Here is a 19,326-nt window from a genome sequence, read left to right on the forward strand (position 1 = left end):
AAGTACCCTAACACCCAGTCTGTGAACCTTAGTGACCATTTACTAGTAAAAGAAATTAGAACTACTTGTAGATATGGTTGATTCCAGGTTGCCGGAACCTTGTCATACAAGAAGAGAAGAAAGTTATCAGTACTACTTGGATCATCCCAATAGGATTCAGGAGCCTACTTGGAAGGGAAGGGATATCTATGACTAAGATGAGTGCAAAAATATTTCCATCTGTACACTATTTAAAGGAATACAACAAAATCTGACACTCAACACAAAATTCATAAAATCCAGCTTCCAAGAAAGATATACTAGACATAAGGAAAAGTAAGAGTCCTGGCTGGTGTGGCTCAGTGGATTGAGTGCTGGCCTGTGAACTAAAAGGTCATGGGTTTGATTCCCAGTCTGGGCATATGTCTAGGTTGCGGACTGGTTTCCCAGTTGGGGGCATGTGAGAGGCATCCAAACAATGTATCTCTCACACATTGATGTTTCTCTCTCTCTCTCCTTCTCCCTCCCTTCCCAAGCAGTAAGTCTTAAAAAATTTAAGTAAAATCTTTTAAAAAACAAAAAGAAGTAAGAAAATGTGACCCTAACCAGGAGAAAAACTGGTGAGGGAGAAGCACAGTTTTTCTTATAATCAGCTTTATCAACTATAAAATAGGTATAATAATTCTACTGGTTAAGATATTATGAAAATTAAATAAAAGCAACTTATACAATGCCTTTGAAACAATGCTTGGCACTTTGGCAGTGATCAAGACAAATTAACTCTTAATTTTGTGTTATAAATGATTTTGTTGCTGGCAATTGCAAAGCACTTGGCATGCCCTTGAGCAAGACCTAGTATAAATTTAAATAGGCATAAACACCAATATCTTCTACCCTATCAAAGGGAAAGACTTGCATTATTAATCTTACAAGATTAAAAACAGTTTTCACTTAAGAGTTGAAGACTATCTATTTTCTTGATTATTAGTTAAAATGTGAAAAAATTAGGTTTTACTCTTTAGTGCTTTTAACATAAAGTCACTAAATGATGAACCCTAATCTATACAACACTTCATGAAATTTCACTTGATCCATTTGGGCATACAACTGAAGACAGGTCATGCTTAAAAGTAGAATTAGTGCATTTAAGTCTCTCAGTGGTTAATAGTTCAAACACAATAAATACCACACTGCAGGGAGTTATCCAGAATTGGAAAGCAACTAGTATCATGTTTAACACTTCTCTCACCTTCCAAAAATAAACTGCAGAACTTCTGATTCTAGTTATCTAGATAAGTATATACGAGACAAATACTCTTGCTGAGAGCAACTAGAACAGCTGGATGAAATTATTTTTTTGATTTTGTTTAAAGATTTAAAGAATTAGAGATCTACAGTAAGTATTTGAAGGACCAAGATCCTAGACAGAAGCAAAGCCCAGAGAGGGAAGCTTGACATTTGGTGCTGCTTTTGCTGTTCAAAGTACTTGCCAATTTGTAATTGGCGACCAACAAGCTGAGAAACTTAGCAGAAAGTGGTGTTTTGAGAAGTTAAGAAACTACATGGAGTTTTAGGTGAGTCATTGGGCTGAGGGTACAAAGCTAAACTTCAGGGCCTATGGAGGAGGCAGGGCTTTCAACTGGGATTTCTGAGGGACTACAGTCTTAGTATAAACATCAGGTAGAAACCAGCTCTCAGGCTGAAACTCAGGTTCAAATAAACTCAATCCTAGAATGGTGTTATTTAACTCTTGCCCAAACTCTTTGCCAGAGCAAAAGTAAATTCTTTCTGGAAGTAAAATAACATAATATACAGCCTCAAATTATCCACCCCCATTTTTAAATATATTTTATTGATTATGCCATTACAGTTGTCCTATTCCCCCCCTTCATCCCCCTCCAACCTGCACACCCCCTCTCCCCATTCCCCCCTTTAGTTCATGTCTGTGTGTCACAAGTTCTTTAGATTCTATATTTCCCACACTACTCTTGCCCCGTCCCCGTCTATTTTCTTCCCACAGTCTATGCTACTTATTCTCTGTACCTTCTCCCCGTCTCTTCTCCACCCACTCCCCTGTTGCTAACCCTCCATGTGATCTCCATTTCTAAGGTTCCGCTCCTGATCTAACTGTCTGCTTAGTTTGCTTTTGTTTTAGGTGTCGTTCTTAGTAACTGAGTTTGCTGTCGTTTCACTGTTCATATTTTTATCTTTTTTTCTTAGATAAGTCTCTTTAACATTTCATATAATAAGGGCCTGGTGATGATGAACTCCTTGAACTTGATCTTATCTGAGAAGCACTTTATCTGCCCTTCCATTCTAAATGAAAGCTTTGCTGGATAAAGCAATCTTGCATGTAGGTCTTTGGATTTCATGACTTGGGTTACTTCTTTCCAGCCCCTTCTTGCCTGGAAGGTCTCTTTTGAGAAATCAGCTGACAGTCTGATGGGAACTCCTTTGTAGGTGACTGTCCCCTTATTTCTTGCTGCTTCTAGAATTCTCTCCTTCATTTTAGTCTTGGCTAATGTAATTATGATGTGCCTTGCTGTGTTCCTTCTTGGGTCCAACTTCTTTGGGACTCTCTGAGCTTCCTGGATTTCCTGGAAGTCTATTTCCTTTGCCATATTGGGGAAGTTCTCCTTTATTATTTGCTCAAATAAGTGTTCCACTTGTGGCACCCCTATAATTCGGATGTTGGAAATTTAAAGATGTCCTGGAGGTTCCTAAGCCTCTTTTTTTTTTTTTTGAATTCTTGTTTCTTCATTCTTCTCTGTTTGTTTCTTCCTTCTGGACCACTCCATTGATTTGAGTCCCAGTTTCCTTCCCATCACTATTGGTTCCCTGTGCATTTTGCTTCATTTCACTTAGTGTAGCCTTCATTTTTTTCATCTAATTTGTGACTAAAATCAACCAGTTCTGTGAGCATCCTGATCACCATTGTTTTGAACTATGCATCTGATAGGTTGGCTATCTCTTGGTCACTTAGAAGTATTGGCTCTGGGGCTTTTTGTTCTGCTTGAGCCATAATGTTTTGGTCTATTCAGGCCCGTTACATTTGGGGGTAAAAGCTTAGGTGTTCACCAGGGTGGGTCAATCCAGTAGCTGGGTTGTGACTGGGGGTGGGGTCAGAGAAGGAGAAATGGCATTTGTTCTGCTTTCTCTTCGGTTTCAGTCCCCTCTGCTGCTTCCTACAAGCAAATTGAGCCCTTCTGGTGCTGGTTCCCAAGTATGCGGATTTGTGTGCGTTCTAGGACCCTGTGGGTCTCTCCAGTGAACTCTCCTGTGAGGCTGGAGCCTTTCCTGGCACCTCAACCTTTGAAAGTTTTTTCAATTGGTGCTTTTAGGCTTTATTTCCCAGTGCTGGGGCCCTGGGTTGCCCAGTCTGTGTCACTGTCTGTTTTTTCACCTGATTTATCTGCATGTGAATGTGTGACTGCGGTCAGCCAGCCATCTTGCGCCCTCACTGGGTCTGCCCATTGCCACCCCATCCCTGGAATCTGCCAACTGCTGCCTGAGCGCCTGGGTTGGTCCGGCAGCCACCACTTTCCCCTGCCACGACCCCTCTCCACTGGCTGCCAACTCCGCCCCTCTTACCAGTCTGGATGAATGGTTCATTGTTGTTGGATTTCCATACAGTTCAATTTTCTGTTTTGGTTGTATTTTTGTTTTTAAATCTTTGTTGTCCTTAAATTTGGTTGTGCGAGGAGGTACAGTATTTCCACCTATGCCTCCATCTTGGCCGGCCCTATTCCCCCTTTTAAATGTTATATCCAACATTCAATTTAAAAAATGAGCAAAACAAAAACAGACTCATGGAAACAGATCAAAGGGATGGTTGCCAGAGGGGAAGGTAAGAGGGAGATGGGTGGAAAGGGTGAAGGGGAATATAGTAAACAATACTGTGGTCAGTTTGCATGGTAACAGATGATTACTAGAATTAGTGGGCTGATCATATTGTAAGGTATAAAAATGTCAAATAACTGTAATGTATACCTGAAAATACTATAACAAAAATACAATACTATATGCCAAATATACTTAAAGTAAATATATACTTTTTTTAAAAAGAGATAAGAAATAAGACCAAAGGACTTCTACCAACCACAACAACAACATAATGACACACCAAAAGGACATTAGCCAAGAGAAAACAATTACAGGAGGTTTCTGTTCTAAGATGATGGCACAGGAAGACCCTAAAATCACCTACTTCCAGAAACACATTTAATTTACACCTTCAGACAGAACAGTTCTCCCTGAAGAACTCAGACTTAACTGAACAGCTTCTGCACAATAGAGAGACCACACAGAAACAGGTCTGCCTGCAGCCCACTCTAGCTCCAGCTTTCAGCTGTGGGACTTGACTCCCCGCAACCCAGTCACAACTCCTGCCCAGGTGTGGCTTGTCCCTGGGACTTCCTGTAGACCATACTGGCTTCAGCTACAATACCAGAATCTTACCTCTGGAGATTCCTAAAGCCTGCACCTTTTTCTAGCTTCACCTCCAGGTCTAGGTGTGGCTTGCCCTGGGGACTACCCAAGGCCTGAGCCCAATCCAGCTACAACTCCAACTGGTTCCAGTGTGGCTTGCTCCCAGGCCTTCCCTTGGCCTGACCCACTACAGATACAGCTCCAGGCCCTAGTAAAGCTCACTGCTCCCAATCCTTGTGGCCTACCCATGCTTCCACTCTAGTTGGCCTGCCAAAGACACTTGACACATGCAGTCTTACAAAGAGGTAGCTTCTATTCAAGGTCACTCTTTCAAGAGCAGGAGAGGTTGTTGTTTTGCCTAATTCATAGAAACAAACACAAAGAAACAGCCAAAGTGAGGAGACAGAAATATGTCCTAAATGAAATACCAGGAAAAAAACACACAAAAAGAACTAAATGAAACAGAGACAAGCAGTCTGCCAGATAACAAGTTCGAACAATGAGAATAAGGATGTTCAAAGAGCCCCGGCTGGTGTGGTTCAGTGGATTGAGTACTGGCCTGCGAACTAAAATGTTGCTGGTTCGGTTCCCAGTCAGGGCACATGCCTGGGTTGCAGGCCAGGTCCCCATTAGGGGGTGCATGAGAGGGAACCACACTGATGTTTCTCTTTCTCTCTTTCTCTTTCTCTTCCCCTCTGTCTAAAAATAAATAAAATCTTTAAAATTTTTATTTAAAAAATAATGCTCAAAGATCTCTGGGAGAGCTTCAACAAAGAGATAAGAAACATGAAAAAGGAGATAGAAAACATAAAAAAATGAACCAGTCAGAAATGAAGAATACATTAACTGAAATAAAAAGTATCTTAGATGGAATCAATAGAAGATTACATGGAGCAGCGGATCCAATGAGAAATTTGGAAGACAAGATAGTGGAAAACACCCAATCAGAACAGAAAAAAAAATTATAAAGATGAGTATAATTTCAGGGACCTCTGGAACATCAATCAAGCATATTAACATTTTCACAATGGGTGTCTTAAAAGGAGAGGACTGAGAGAATGGGCTGGAAAATCTATTTAAAGAAATAATGGCTGAAAATCTCCCCAGCCTGGTGCAAGAAATAGACATCCAGGCCCAGGAAACGTAGAGTCCCAAACAAGATGAATCTAAAGAGGCCCACACCAAGACACATCATATTTTAAAAAGTTACATCGACAAGGATTTTTTTTAAACTCCAAAGTTGGAAGCAGCAAACAGAAACAAACTTAATTATATACCAAATGATAACAACCATATTTTTAAAAAGTGGGGAAAAATCCAAGTAACTTTTAGCTATAGTACTTTTACTTCCCTCAGTCTGAAGATAAAAAGACCAAAACAACTGCAAAGGAACCTTAAATTCAATTTAATAGGCTAGTACATTTATGGTTAATAGTAGTATAGTTGCAGTGATTCTGAAGCAAGTTTTTGTATATTGTAGAATTGAGCAAAGGAGTAAATATACTGATTTCGGGGGGGAGCCAGATTTCTTACAGTGAAAAAACAGGAGCTACAAATATAAAATGTTGAAAGACAACAATAATGTGAAATGGCTATTTTCCCCAGTCTGTCCACTGACAGGACATGAGTAAAAGCACCTCAGGGGTGATGAGCACACCTAGATTCCAGATCTCAAGTTCAAATATCACTCCCCACTAAAAAGAATCAGGGGTCTTAAGCAAAATGACTGAGTCCAGGGATGGGGCTGGGAAAGTAAGCCTGGACCATTTTTGTTTTTAATTATTTTATTTACTTATTTTAATGAATTAATTTATTTTTAGAGAGAGGAGAAGGAAGGGAGAGGGGGAGAGAAACATTGATATGAGCGAGAAACATCAGTCAGTTGCCTCTCATACACACCCTCACCAGGGACCAAACCCGCAACCTAGCTAGGCATGTGCCCTGATGAGTAATCGAACCAGTGACCTTTCACTTTGTGCAACAACATCCAAACAATTAAGCCACACTAGTCAGGGCTTATTTATTTTAGAGAGAGGGGAAGGGAGAGAGAGGGGAAGGGAGAGAGAAGGGAAGGAAAGGAAATATCAATTACTTTCCCCTTGCTCATGCCCCAACTGGGAACTGAATCCACAAGCCAAGCATGTGGGTTCCCAAACAGGAATCCACTGACAACACCTTGCATGGTGTAACAATGCCCAACCAAATGAGCCACGTTGGTCAGGGCAAGCCTGGACCATCTTGTGCCAGAAGTAAGAATATGCTCAAGGAATGAAAGGCATGGAAGCCAGCTGAAGGAGCTCCCCCAAATATGGGACAGTCTGAACATCAAAATAAGTAACAATATTAATGGATGATAACCCACTGAATAAAATCAGAACCCATGGATCCATATTGACAGAGGTAAATAAATACAGGAGAAGGAAAGATCATAAAAGTAAAATGTTAGTTAACTAATAAATGAAGAAGGAATGACAGAATTTAAAAATCACTATCTGGCCATCATCATAGTAATTTGATTCAGTGAAGAGCTATCGATGTCTTATAAGGAATAGGATATTCACATAAGTTCAAATAATCTCCCCACAGGTTATTTATTACAAAGGGGAGAACAGTAACTTTATAGTGGAGAGACTTGAGGACATGTCCAAGACTTTGTGATTGAAGTTAATATCAATACCAATATGGAAACAAATTGCAATTGTCTGCCACTTGATAGGATCAATGAGAAGAACACAGTGTCACTTCTGAGGCATTCCTGCCACTTATGCATAACCTGAATTTGATGACACATCAGATGAACCCAAACAGAGAGACATACTCAGAGAGACATACTACAAAATAACTCTCTCTTCAAAATGTCAAAGTCGAGAGGACAAAGAAAGATTAAGACTCACTTGAGGCTAAAGAAACTTGACAACTGAAATACAACAGGTGATCTTGGATCAGATCCTCTACCTGAAAAATTCTTACTAAAGAGGATAAGTAAGACTATGGGTGAAATGTGAATAAAATCTGTGTGTTAAATTAAAAAAATTATAGTAAAAGATGTAACTAATAAGCTAGTAAGAGGGAAAATAGAATAATATAGTTGATACAGAAAAGGGCAAGGATGGTTAGATAAAAGAACAGAATAGGTGGTACATATAGAAAAGAGGTTGGGACAAACACAATTGTACTATCATTTAAGCTATACTTTAATTAAATAATCCAATTAAAAACAATAATTGTGAGAGTTGATTAAAATACCCAACTCTATATTGCTTCAGAGATACAACTTAATTATAAGCAAACATGGATATATCATATATGGAGATATGAAACATGCAAACTAAAATAAAATTGGTGTAAGTACAGTTAATTTTATTTTTTTAATATTTATTTATTAGAGGGGAAGGGAGAGAGAAAGGGAGAGAGGCATCCATTGGTTGCCTCTTGTACACACACTGACTGGGAAATAAACTGGAGATCTTTTTTTAATAGCTTTTATTTTATTTTCATTTATTTATTTTTAGAGAGAGGGGAAGGGAAGGAGAAAGAGCGGGAGAGAAACATCAATGTGTGGTTGCCTCTCATGTGTCCCCTACTGGTGACCTGGTCTGCAACCCAGGCATGTGCCCTGACTAGGAATCGAACCAGCAACCCTTTGCTTCACAGGCTCGGGCTCAATCCACTGAGCTACACCAGCCAGGGCTGAAGTGGACATCTTTTGCTTTGCAGGATGAGGCCCAACCAACTAAACCAGGCTGGTCAGGGCCATGTAGGTACACTTTAAAAGTTTAATGTGAAGTAGGTTTTAAAGCAAGAGCATTGCTAGAAAATAGAAGAATGTTTCATAATGATAAAGACTCCATATACCAAAAAATATAACAGTTCTTTTTTTAAAGATTTTATTTATTTATCTTTAGAGGGGAAGGGAAGGAGAGAGGGAGAGAAATATCAATGTATGGTTGCCTCTCATGCATCCCCTGCTGGGAACTGGCCTGCAACCCAGGCATGTGCCCTGACTGGGAATGGAACTTCGGTTTGGTTCGCAGGTCCACGCTCAATCCATTGAGCTACACCAGCCAGGGCAAAATATAACAGTTCTAAATTGGTATATACCTAATTTAACAGCCATCAAAACAAATAAAACAACAAAAAAGACAAAAGATAGGCCCACAATCACAATACACTAGTGTCAGCGAAGATACAGAAGAACTGAACAGTGTGACCAATAAACTTGATTTGATATAGAGCACTGCTCCTGACAACTGTAAACTGCAGAGTATATTCTTTTTAATGCACATTGAAATTTTACCATTGACCATATAATGAGCCATAAAGGAAGTTTCAATACATTTCTAATGGTCACTATAATACAGAACAAGTTAAGGTGTATGTGTGTGTGTTCCTAGAAAATGTTCGTTGTAATTAGGAAATGTATTTTTAAGAAATCATGGTCACAGATTTCACAACAGAAGTGTTAGAAGTAGTTTGAGCTCAATATTAATAAAAACATATAAAATGTATTTTTAAAAACATAAAAAATGTCAGAACACAGTCAAAGGTATGCATGAGTGGAAATTATACTCTTCAATGCATATGTTGGAAAATAAAGGCTGATGGACATGGGCAACAGTGTTTTGGTTGCCAGGGGAGTAAGGGGTGGAGGAAAGGGGAGGAGGGCATAGGGGAGATAAATGGTGATAGAAAGAGACTTGACTTAAGGGTGATACACAGACAATACGGTGTACCGATGATGTGTTATAGGATTGTGCACTTGAAACATATGTAATTTTGTTAACCAATGTCACCCTAATAAATTCAATAAAAAAAGACTGAAAAATTAATGATTTAAGCACCTATCACAAGAAGTTAGAATATGAATACCTTTAAACACAGTTTGAAGGCTTACACTACTGGATATATTTATAAAGTACAGTAATTAAGACATTTTGGTACTGGTGCAAGGATACAAAGTCTAATAGTAGACATATGCATGGGCATATATGGGCACCTAATTTATGACAAAGGTGGTCCTACAAAGTAGTAAGCAAAGGACAGTCTTGTCAACATATGTTCATAGATCAACTGGATGTACAAGTTAGGAAAAAGAGTGGATTTACAGTTGGAAAATAATACAATAATTAACAGATAATACAAGAATAAACTCTGTTTCCTGTACTCACAACTGTAAACCTACATTTGCTCCACCCTCTATATATGATAGAAATTAATTTTGAGCCAGACCTTCAAAAATCAATAAAGGCGAGTTGTAGGATTCAATGTTTAAGTAACAAAACTTCCAGAAAATAAAAAAATGAGACTATTTTCAAGAAGTTGGAGTAAAAGAAGATTTTAAAAACAGGACATAAAGAGCATTAACCACCATGTCACTCTATTACTATATTAGCTTTTTCTTTTTTAAGATTACAGATATAACTGGTACAACACAGCATTTTTCGTTCTCTATCTGACTTATTTCACTTAGCACAATGCCCTCCAGGTTCACTCATACTGTAGCAAATAGCAGTACTTCCTCCATTTTTATGGCTGACTAATATTCCATTGTGTGTGTATATGTGTATCACATTTTCTTTATTCATCCGTCAACAGACACTTCGGTTGTTTGGTTACTGTGAATAATGCTTCATTGGACATAGGAAGTAAGCTATCACTTTGAGATACTGATTTAATTTCCTTCAGATATATACTGAGAAGTAGGATTGCTAGATCATATGGTAGTTCTATATTTAATTTTTTTAGTAACCTCCATACTGTCTTCCATAATGGCCGTACCAATTTATATGTCCACTAACAGTGTACAAAGGTTCCCTTTTTCCACATCCTTGCCAACATTTGTAACCTCTTGTCTTTTTAAATAAAATTCTCACAACAGTTGTGAGGTGATATCTCATTGTGGTTTGATTTTCATTTCTCTGATGATTAGTGATGTTGAGCACCTTTTTATGGACATGTTGAATTGCAGATATTTTCTCCCATTCCATATATTGTCTTTCATCTTATCAGTTGTTTCCTTTGCTATGCAAAAGTCCCACTTACTTATTTTAGCTTTTGCTGCCTATACTTTTGTCTCTTAGCCCAACATTGTTGCTAATACCAAAGCGAAGGAGCTATTTTTAGTGTTTCCCTCCAGGAGTTGTATGGTTTCAGGTCTTACATTTAAGTCTTTAATAAATTTTGAGTTTTTGTGAGTGGTATAATTTCACTCTTTTGCATATGTATATCCAATTTTCCAACCATTTATTTTAGAGACTGTCGTCTCCCAATTGTGTGTTACTGATACCCTTATCAAAGAATAGTTGACCATATATGCACAAATTTATTTCTGGGCTCTCTATACTGTTCCATTGGATTGTATTGCTGTTTTTAATTCCAGTACAACCCATAGAATGAATACAGTGTAAAGATTAAATTAATGATATGGATCTACATTCTTTTTGATATGGGAAACTGTCTATGAGGTCACTCTGTTAAATAAGAAAATCAAGTTAAAATTAAAAAGTATGGTGTATGTTTATATTCACATGGAGAGGAATTTTAAAGGATGTTAATTTCTGGAAAGAAAGATTTCAAGTGATTTTTACTTTGTTCTTTATACTTCATGACACTGTTTTCTTTTTATTATAGTATATTTGTTTATAATCAAAATATTTTATTTTCATTTAAAGGCTTGCTGAATTATATTTATTTCACTTATAAAATATCTTCTCCTTTACATTTGTGTAATCCATGCTCTGTTTCAGATTTTCATTATTCATTCAGTAGCCATGAAATAATATTGGTTGCCTTGTCTTGGGAGTTATAGCACATGATTATCTATACAGTATTTCCTAATTTACAAAGTACTTTCATCAAATACATTATCCTGCTGAGACTCCAAAACAACATTATGAGTAGGTACATTATTATTATCTTTTACATTACAAAATCTTCAAAGTTACTGACTTTGAAGGGAACTTCTAACCCAAATTTTATGTATTTCCCATTACTCCTGGCTGATTTAAAGTAAGAATAACCCTAAACTCCTTAATGTAGGAAGGATACAGGATATTTCCCAGAACTTAAAGAAGGATGATGGAGCTGGAAACCAGAGAGCTGAAACTGGAGAGGCCTTAGATGATATATTAAGGAGTTAGAATTTATCTCAAAGGCAATGGGAAGCTCCTAAAGGGCCATGAAAAGAGGAATGAAGCCCTGACTGGTATAGCTCAGTGGATTGAGCGCAGGCCTGTGAACCACACAAGCGTAGTTCGATTCCCAGTCAGGGCACATGCCTGGGTTGCAGGCCAGTTCTCAGCATGGGACTCACAAGAGGCAACCGTACATTGATGTTTCTCTCCCTCTCTCCTTCCCTTCCCCTCTAAAGATAAATAAAATCTTTAAAAAAAAAAGGAATGAAATAAATTATCATTGTTTTGACCACGGGTCTGCAAAATTTTCCAGTAACAAGCCAGATAGCAAATACTTCAGGATCTACGAGCCATATGGTAAATATGTCGCTGTGGAGCAAAAGGAGTCATAAACAGTACATAAACAACTGAGTTTGGCTGTTTCAATACACTTCATTTATGGACACTGAAATTTAAATTTGAATATCATATTTTTAATTGTCTTGTAATACCATTCTTTTAACATTTTTCAATGATTTAAAACTATAAAAAAACATTCTTGGGCTGGATTTGACTGGCAGGCCATAGTTTGCTGACACCTGGCTTGTACGATCACTTCGGCTACACTGAAAAGTGAACAAAGAGGTGCGTCTTTTTAGGCCCATGTCCTCAGGCCCATATCCCCAGGTCCCTCACCTTCATATTTACTTTTTAATATTCAAGGGCTGTGAAATCTTGCTATATAGCTTTATTTCCCTGACACTGATAGATGCTAATGCACAAAGACTATTTTCAAATAACAGATATATTTTGGTGATCCTTTTCTGTTCCATGCCATATTAATTTTAGTCTTTTAGGATGATATATCTTAGGAGTAGAAAGTCCTTTATAAATAGTAATAATCCTATTTATTTTATGAACTTTTAAACTCGAAGAGGTGATATTTCTCATTATATAGGCCAGACCTATAGACCTCTTCCTAGATGACAATTTAAATAGAAATAGTTGATCTAACAGAAAACATGATAAATTATTTTAGACAGTTTCAACACAGAGCCTCAAATGTATATAGAAGATTCATGAGCCCAAATGGATTTTCGAGGCCACCATACTCTCTTAAGGCCCTCAATGCTTCCTCTTAACATACATCTTGGACTATAAATAAGGAAAGTTATAAAACAAAGCAAGGATGCTGCTTTTTAATGATTGTTTGCTTTTACAAATAAAAAGGGAAGTAAACCTATTTCTCTGCTTCCCTCATTTTGTTTTTATTTTTTACACATAAAAATCCTTATGGGTTAGGGTTAGCAAATCAGTAGAAAGGTTTTCCAGACTACAGATTTAAACTAACATGAAAACTTTTTTACTATCACTACTGGCTAAATTGAGACTAAATGCTAAAACAGATATGATTTTTAAAAAAAGATTAATAACCATGGACAGATGGTAGAAGCCACATCACCGCAGTATGGAGGAGGCACAAGAGGGCTAGCTGGGTTCCCACACAGCAGCTAAAGTTCCAGAGGGATATTTCAGTGGCCGGGGGGATTCTCCTTAAGTGCCTGGTCTAAACCCCAAGCTGGACTCCCTAGCCTAGAGCATGAGAGCCAGAAAGGAACCCAGATAACATCCTGCTATGAGATGTCTGGCAAAAGAGAGATGGCTGGAGATACAGAGAGCCTTTTAAAGAGCCAACACACAAAATTTCGTTTGTAGCCACTTAGACCCTGGGCTCCGGCAGAGGGAGAGCAGAGTGGACTAGTGTTGGCTGAGGAGAGTCTGGAGTTGTTGGCCCTGAGAAGAGAACTGATAGAACAGCCACCAGAATCCCTGGCTGAGTCATTCCCCATACCCTAGAAGCCACTGTTCTCAGGCAGAGCACTCCCTCTCTTTCCCCAAGTAGCATCAGCTTGATGGGAAGCAACAGCCCCACCCATGGGAATTACTCTGCCCCACCCTGTGGTACTTAATCCAGGCTGCTGATTACACTTTAAGACTATATCACTGATTAGATTAACATCTAAGGTGGAAAATACAAAGCATAAGCCAAAATGGGAAGACACGGAAACAGACCCCAAATGAAAGAACAAGAGAATTCTCCAGAAGAAGAAATAGATGAAATGGAGGCAAGCAATTTATCAGATAGGGAGTTTAGAGTAACGATTATAAGGACAGTCAACGGCATGAAAAAAGACACAGAGTCCATAAAAGAGAATCAATCAGAAACCATAAAAAAGAACCATTTCAGATGTTGCATAAAGAATGCAACATCTGAAATGAATAATATACTAGAAGAAATAAATAATAGGTTAGATGAAGCAGATGGTTGAACCGCTGATTTAGAAGACGAGGTAAAAAGAAAAAAGCACCCAGACAGCAGCAAAAAGAAAAAAGAATTTAAAAAAATGAGAACTTAAGAAACATTTTGGATAGAATGAAGCATAACAATATCTGCATCATGGAAATACCTGAAGGAATAGAGAGAGAGCAAGAAATCAAGAACCTATTTGAAAAAATAATGAGCAAAACTTTCCTAATCTGGCAAAGGAAAAAGACAGACAAGTCCAGGAAGCTCAGAGCCCCAAACAAGTTGGATCCAAAAAGGCCTACAGCAAGACACATCATAATTAAAATGACAAGACTTAAAGACAAGGAGAGAACCCTAAAAGTTGTAAGAGAAAAGCAGGTAGTTACATGCAAGGAAGCATCAATTAGACTGTCATCTGATTTTTCGACAGAAACATTTCAGGCTAGAAGGTAGTGGTGTGAAATATTCAAGGTGATGCAAAGCAATGACCTACAACCAAGGCTACTTTACCCAGCAAGGCTATCATTTAAAACTGAAGGAAAAATAAGGAACTTCCCAGACAAAAAGCTAAAGGAGTTTGTTAACTCCAAACCAGTTACCAACAAATGTCAAAGGACTTGCTTTAAGAAGAAGTAAAAAAGAAAGAAGAAAATAGTCTAACAATTAAAGGGTACTAAATACATATCTATCAATAATCATCTTAAATGTAAATGCCTTAAATGGTCCAAAAGATACAGACCAAAAGACACAGTAGGTGAATGGATACTAAAACAAAACTCATGTATATGCTCCTCCAAGAAACCCATCTCAGATTGAAAGATATACATGAACTAAAAGTAAAGGGATGGAAAAAGATATTTCATGCAACCGGAAAGGGAAAAAAAGCTGGGGTAGCAATTCTTATTTTTGACTAAACAGACTTCAAAACCAAGGCTCCAGTGATAAAGGGAAAAATCCAACAAGGGGATATGACCCTAGTAAACACTTACACACCCAGCATAGGAGCACCAACTATGTAAAGCAAATCTTGATGGAAATAAAGGGAGAGATGGACATAAAGGAAGAGAAGGACAGAAATACAGTCAGTCATAGGTGGGGATTTTAATGCCCCACTGACTTCAATGGATAGATCTTCCAGACATAAAATCAACAAAGAGACAATGGCCTTAAACAGCACATAACTTTAAATGGATTTAATTGATATCTTCAGAGCATTTCACACCAAAGCAGCAGAAAACACACACATTTCAAATGCACATGTAATGTTTTCTGGATAGACCACATGATAGGACACAAAACTAGTCTCAATAAATTTAAGAAGACTGAAATCACATCAAATATCTTCTCTGACCACAATACTATGAAACTAGAAATCGATCACAAGAACACTGAAGAACATGCAAACACATGGAAGCTAAATAACATGTTATTAAACAATGAATGGGTCAACAAAGAGATCAAGGAAGAAGTCAGAAGATACCTTGAAACAAATGAAAATGAGGACACAACAATCCAAAATCTGTGGGACACTGAGAAAGCAATCCTAAGAGAGAAATTCATAGCATTACAGGCCTATTTCAAAAAATAAGAAAAAGCTCAAATAAATAATGTAATATCATACTTAAAGGAACTTGAAAAATTATAACAAGCAAAGCCCAAAGTGAGCTGTGGGAAGAAAATAATAAAAGTCAGAACAGAAATAAATGAAATAGAGTCTAAAAATGATATAAAAAATCAATGAATCCAAGAACTGTTTCTTTGAAAAGATAAACAAAATTGGCAAACCTTTAACCAGACTCATCAAGAAAAAGAGAGACAGGACCCAAACAAAGAAAATTGGAAACAAGAGAGGGGAAATATCAAATAACACCAAATAAATAAAAAGGACTGGAAAAAAATATTATGAACAACTATATGTCAACAGATTGGACAATCTGGACAACATGGATAACTTCGTAGAAACATACAATCTTCCAAAACTAAATCAGAGAATATGAATACACAGATTACACCTAGTGAAATTGAAACAGTAATAAAAAAACTCCCAACAAACAAAAGCCCTGGACTGGATGGCTTCACAGGTGAAATTTACCAAACATTACGAGAACTAACACCTCTCCTCAAACTATTTCATAAAACTCAAGAGGAGGGAAGGCTTCCAAACTCATTTTATGAAGCCAGTATTATCCTAATTCCAAAACCAAATAAAGCCAAAGAAAGAAACCAAAGAAAGAAAATCACAGGCCAATATCCCTGATGAACATAGACACTAAAATCTTCATCAAAATATTAGCAAACAGAATACAACACTATCAAAAAGATCATACATCATGATCAGGTGGGATTTATTCTGGGAATGCAAGGCTGGTACATTCACAAATCAATAAATGTGATTCCTCACATATGAAAGATGAAGGATAAAAACCACGTGATCACACTACTAGAGGCAGAAAATAATTTGATAATATCCAGCACCCACTTATGATAAAAACTCTCAAAGTAGGACTACAAGGAACATACCTAAACATAGTAAAGGCCATGTATGACGAACTCATCACCAGTATTATACTCAACCGGAAAAAACCACAGGCATTCCCCTTAAGGCTGGGAACAAGACACGGATGTTCACTTTACCTCTCTTACTCAATGTAGTACTGGAAGTAATAGCCATGGCAATCAGACAAGAAGAAATAGAAGGCATCTGAATTGGAAAGGAAGAAGTAAAACTGTCATTATTTGCAGATGACATGATACTGTACATAAAGAACTCCAAACATTCCATCAAAAAACTATTAGAATTGATAAATGAATTCAGCAAAATAAAAATATCCAAAAATCAGTTGCATTTTATGTCAATAATGAACTAACAGAAAGGGAAATCAAGAAAACAATCACATTCTCAATTGCTACAAAAAGAATAAAATACCTAGGAATAAACCTAGGCAAAGATGTAAAAGACCTGTACTTGGAAAATTATAAGACACTGAAGAAAGAAGTATGAGAAGATACAAATAAGGAGAAGCACATACTGTGTTCATGGATAGAAGAATTAACATCATTAAAATATCTTTTTGTCATCTTGAAGCCTGTGGAGCCTGCCAGGAACAGAACTTCTACAACAATAAATATGTCTGTGGAAGGCTGTGGTCCAAGGCCATTTTTGCTGGCTATAATCAGGGTCTCTGGAACCAGAGGGAGCACACAGCTCTTCTTAAAATTGAAGGTGTTTAAGTTCAAGATGAAACTGAATTCTATCTAGGCAAGAGATGGGCTTATGTGTCCAAAGCAAAGAACAACACAGTGACTCCTGGTGGTAAACAAAAAAAAAAAAAAAAAAACACAAAAAACAGAGTAACCTGGGGAAAGGTAGTTTGTGCTCATGGAAACAGTGGCACAGTTCATGCTAAATTTGAAGCAACCTTCCTGCTAAGGCCATTGGACACAAAATCTGTGTAATGCTCCACCCCTCAAGGATTTAAGTTTATTCATAAATAAATAACAACCATGACTGTGTGGTTCGGTTGGGGGCCCTATGGGAAAGTGAAGGATTCCAGGTTGGGGGACATGGTTTGGGTTGAAGGTTTAGTCCCTGGTCAAGATGCAAAGGGGAGCCAACTGATGAATGTTTTCATACACATCGATGGTTCTTATCTTCTTTTTCTCCCTTCCTCCCATCTCAAATAAGTAAAGCATAAATTAAAAATAAATAAAATAAAACATTGATACTACCCAAAGCAATCTATAGATTTGACCCAGTTCATATCAAGAGTCCAATGATGACTATCACAGAACTAGAACAAATATTTAAAAAATTTATATGTGGCCCTGGCTGGTGTAGCTCAGTGGATTGAGCATAAGCTGAGAACCAAAGGGTCACCAGTTCAATTCCCAGTAAGGGCACATACTTGGGTTACAGGCCAGCTCTCCAGTGGGGGCCACATGAGAGGCAAACACACATTGTTTCTCACCCTCTCTTTCTTCCTCCCTTCCCCTCTCTCTAAAAATAAATAAATAAAACCTCTAAAACATTTATACAGAACCACAAAAGGCCCTGCATAGCCACAGCGACCCTAAGAAAGAACATAACTGGAGGAATCACACTACCTAATATCAAATTATACTGTAAGGTCACAGTAATCAAACAGCATGGTACTGACATAAAAACAGACACATAGATCAATGGAAGAGTAGAGAGTCCAGAAATAAACCCACACCTTTACAATCGATTAATATCCACAGAGGAAGCAAGCACATACAATGGACTAAAGATAGTTTATTCAATAAATGGTGTTGGGAAAACTGGACAGACACATGCAGAAAAATGAAACTAGGCCACCTTTTCATACCACACACAGTAATAAATTCAAAATGTATCAAAGACTTAAATGGTAGATTGAAACCATAAAAATTGAAGAAGAAAACATAAGCAGCAAAATCTCAGACATTGCTAAAAGCAATTTTTTTATTGGATATATCTCCCCAGGCAAGGGAAACAAAAGAAAAAATAAACAAATAGGACTACATCAAACTAAATTTTTTTTGCACAGTAAAGGAAACCATCAACAAAATAAAAAGGCAACCCATAGAATGGGAGACCATATTTGCAAATACCTCTGAAATATCTGAAATTTATAAAGAACTTAGAAAACTCAACACCAAAAACAAATAATAATCCAATTAAAAAATGGGCAAAGGACCTGAATAGACACTTTTCCAATGAGGACATACAGATGGCCACTAGACATAGGAAAAGAAGCTCAATGTTACTAATCATCAGAGAAATCCACATTAAAATCACAATGAGATACCATCTCACCTGTCAGAATGGCTATCATCAAAAAATCAGCAAAGAAGTGCTGGTGAGAATGTGGAGAAAGGGGGGGACACTTTTGCACTCTTAGTGGTAAAACAGATTGGTGCAGCCACTGTGGAAAGCAGTATGGAGATAACTCAAATAATTAAAAATGGATCTACCTTTTGACTCAGCTATCCTGCTTCTGGGAATACATATGATGGAACCCAAAACACTAATTCAAAGAAACATAAGCATCCCTATATTCATTGCAGCATTATTTATTATTGCCAGGATATGGAAGCAGCCCAAGTGTCCATTAGCAGATAAATGTATAAAACAAGTCTGGGACATTTACACAATAGAATACTACTCAGCTATAAAAAAGAAAATTTTACCCTTTGAGACAGTATGGATGGACCTAGAGAACATTATGGTAGGGGAAATAAGCCTTTCAGAGAAAGACAAATGCCATATGATTTCACCCATATGTGGAATCTAATGAACAAACTGAACTAACAAGGAAAATCGGTACAGATTCATAGATGGAAAGCAGGATGACAGCTAATAGGGGGAAGGGAAAGGTATAGAGGGATTTAGCAAAAAGGAAAAAGGACTCATGGACGAAGACAGTGTGATGATTGCTGGGGGGGAGGGGTCTATACTGGGACTAATTGGTAATAAAAAACAATGAAGATTAAAAAGAA

At 37.5% G+C, this 19,326-nt stretch overlaps 1 protein-coding gene and 1 pseudogene across 5 annotated transcripts in view; one reads left to right on the forward strand and one right to left on the reverse strand.

Annotated features, from left to right (window-relative positions):
• The window catches only part of WDPCP (WD repeat containing planar cell polarity effector), a 407,760-nt gene that overhangs the window by 144,492 nt on the left and 243,942 nt on the right, over window positions 1–19,326 (reverse strand). The gene's annotated exons all lie outside the window — the stretch shown is intronic.
• LOC118988955 (60S ribosomal protein L35a-like) lies at window positions 16,906–17,306 on the forward strand (annotated as a pseudogene).

Source organism: Sturnira hondurensis, unplaced genomic scaffold (genome assembly GCF_014824575.4).
Source record: "Sturnira hondurensis isolate 20B ecotype Veracruz unplaced genomic scaffold, ASM1482457v3 Scaffold0006413, whole genome shotgun sequence".
Taxonomy (NCBI): Eukaryota; Metazoa; Chordata; class Mammalia; order Chiroptera; family Phyllostomidae; genus Sturnira; species Sturnira hondurensis.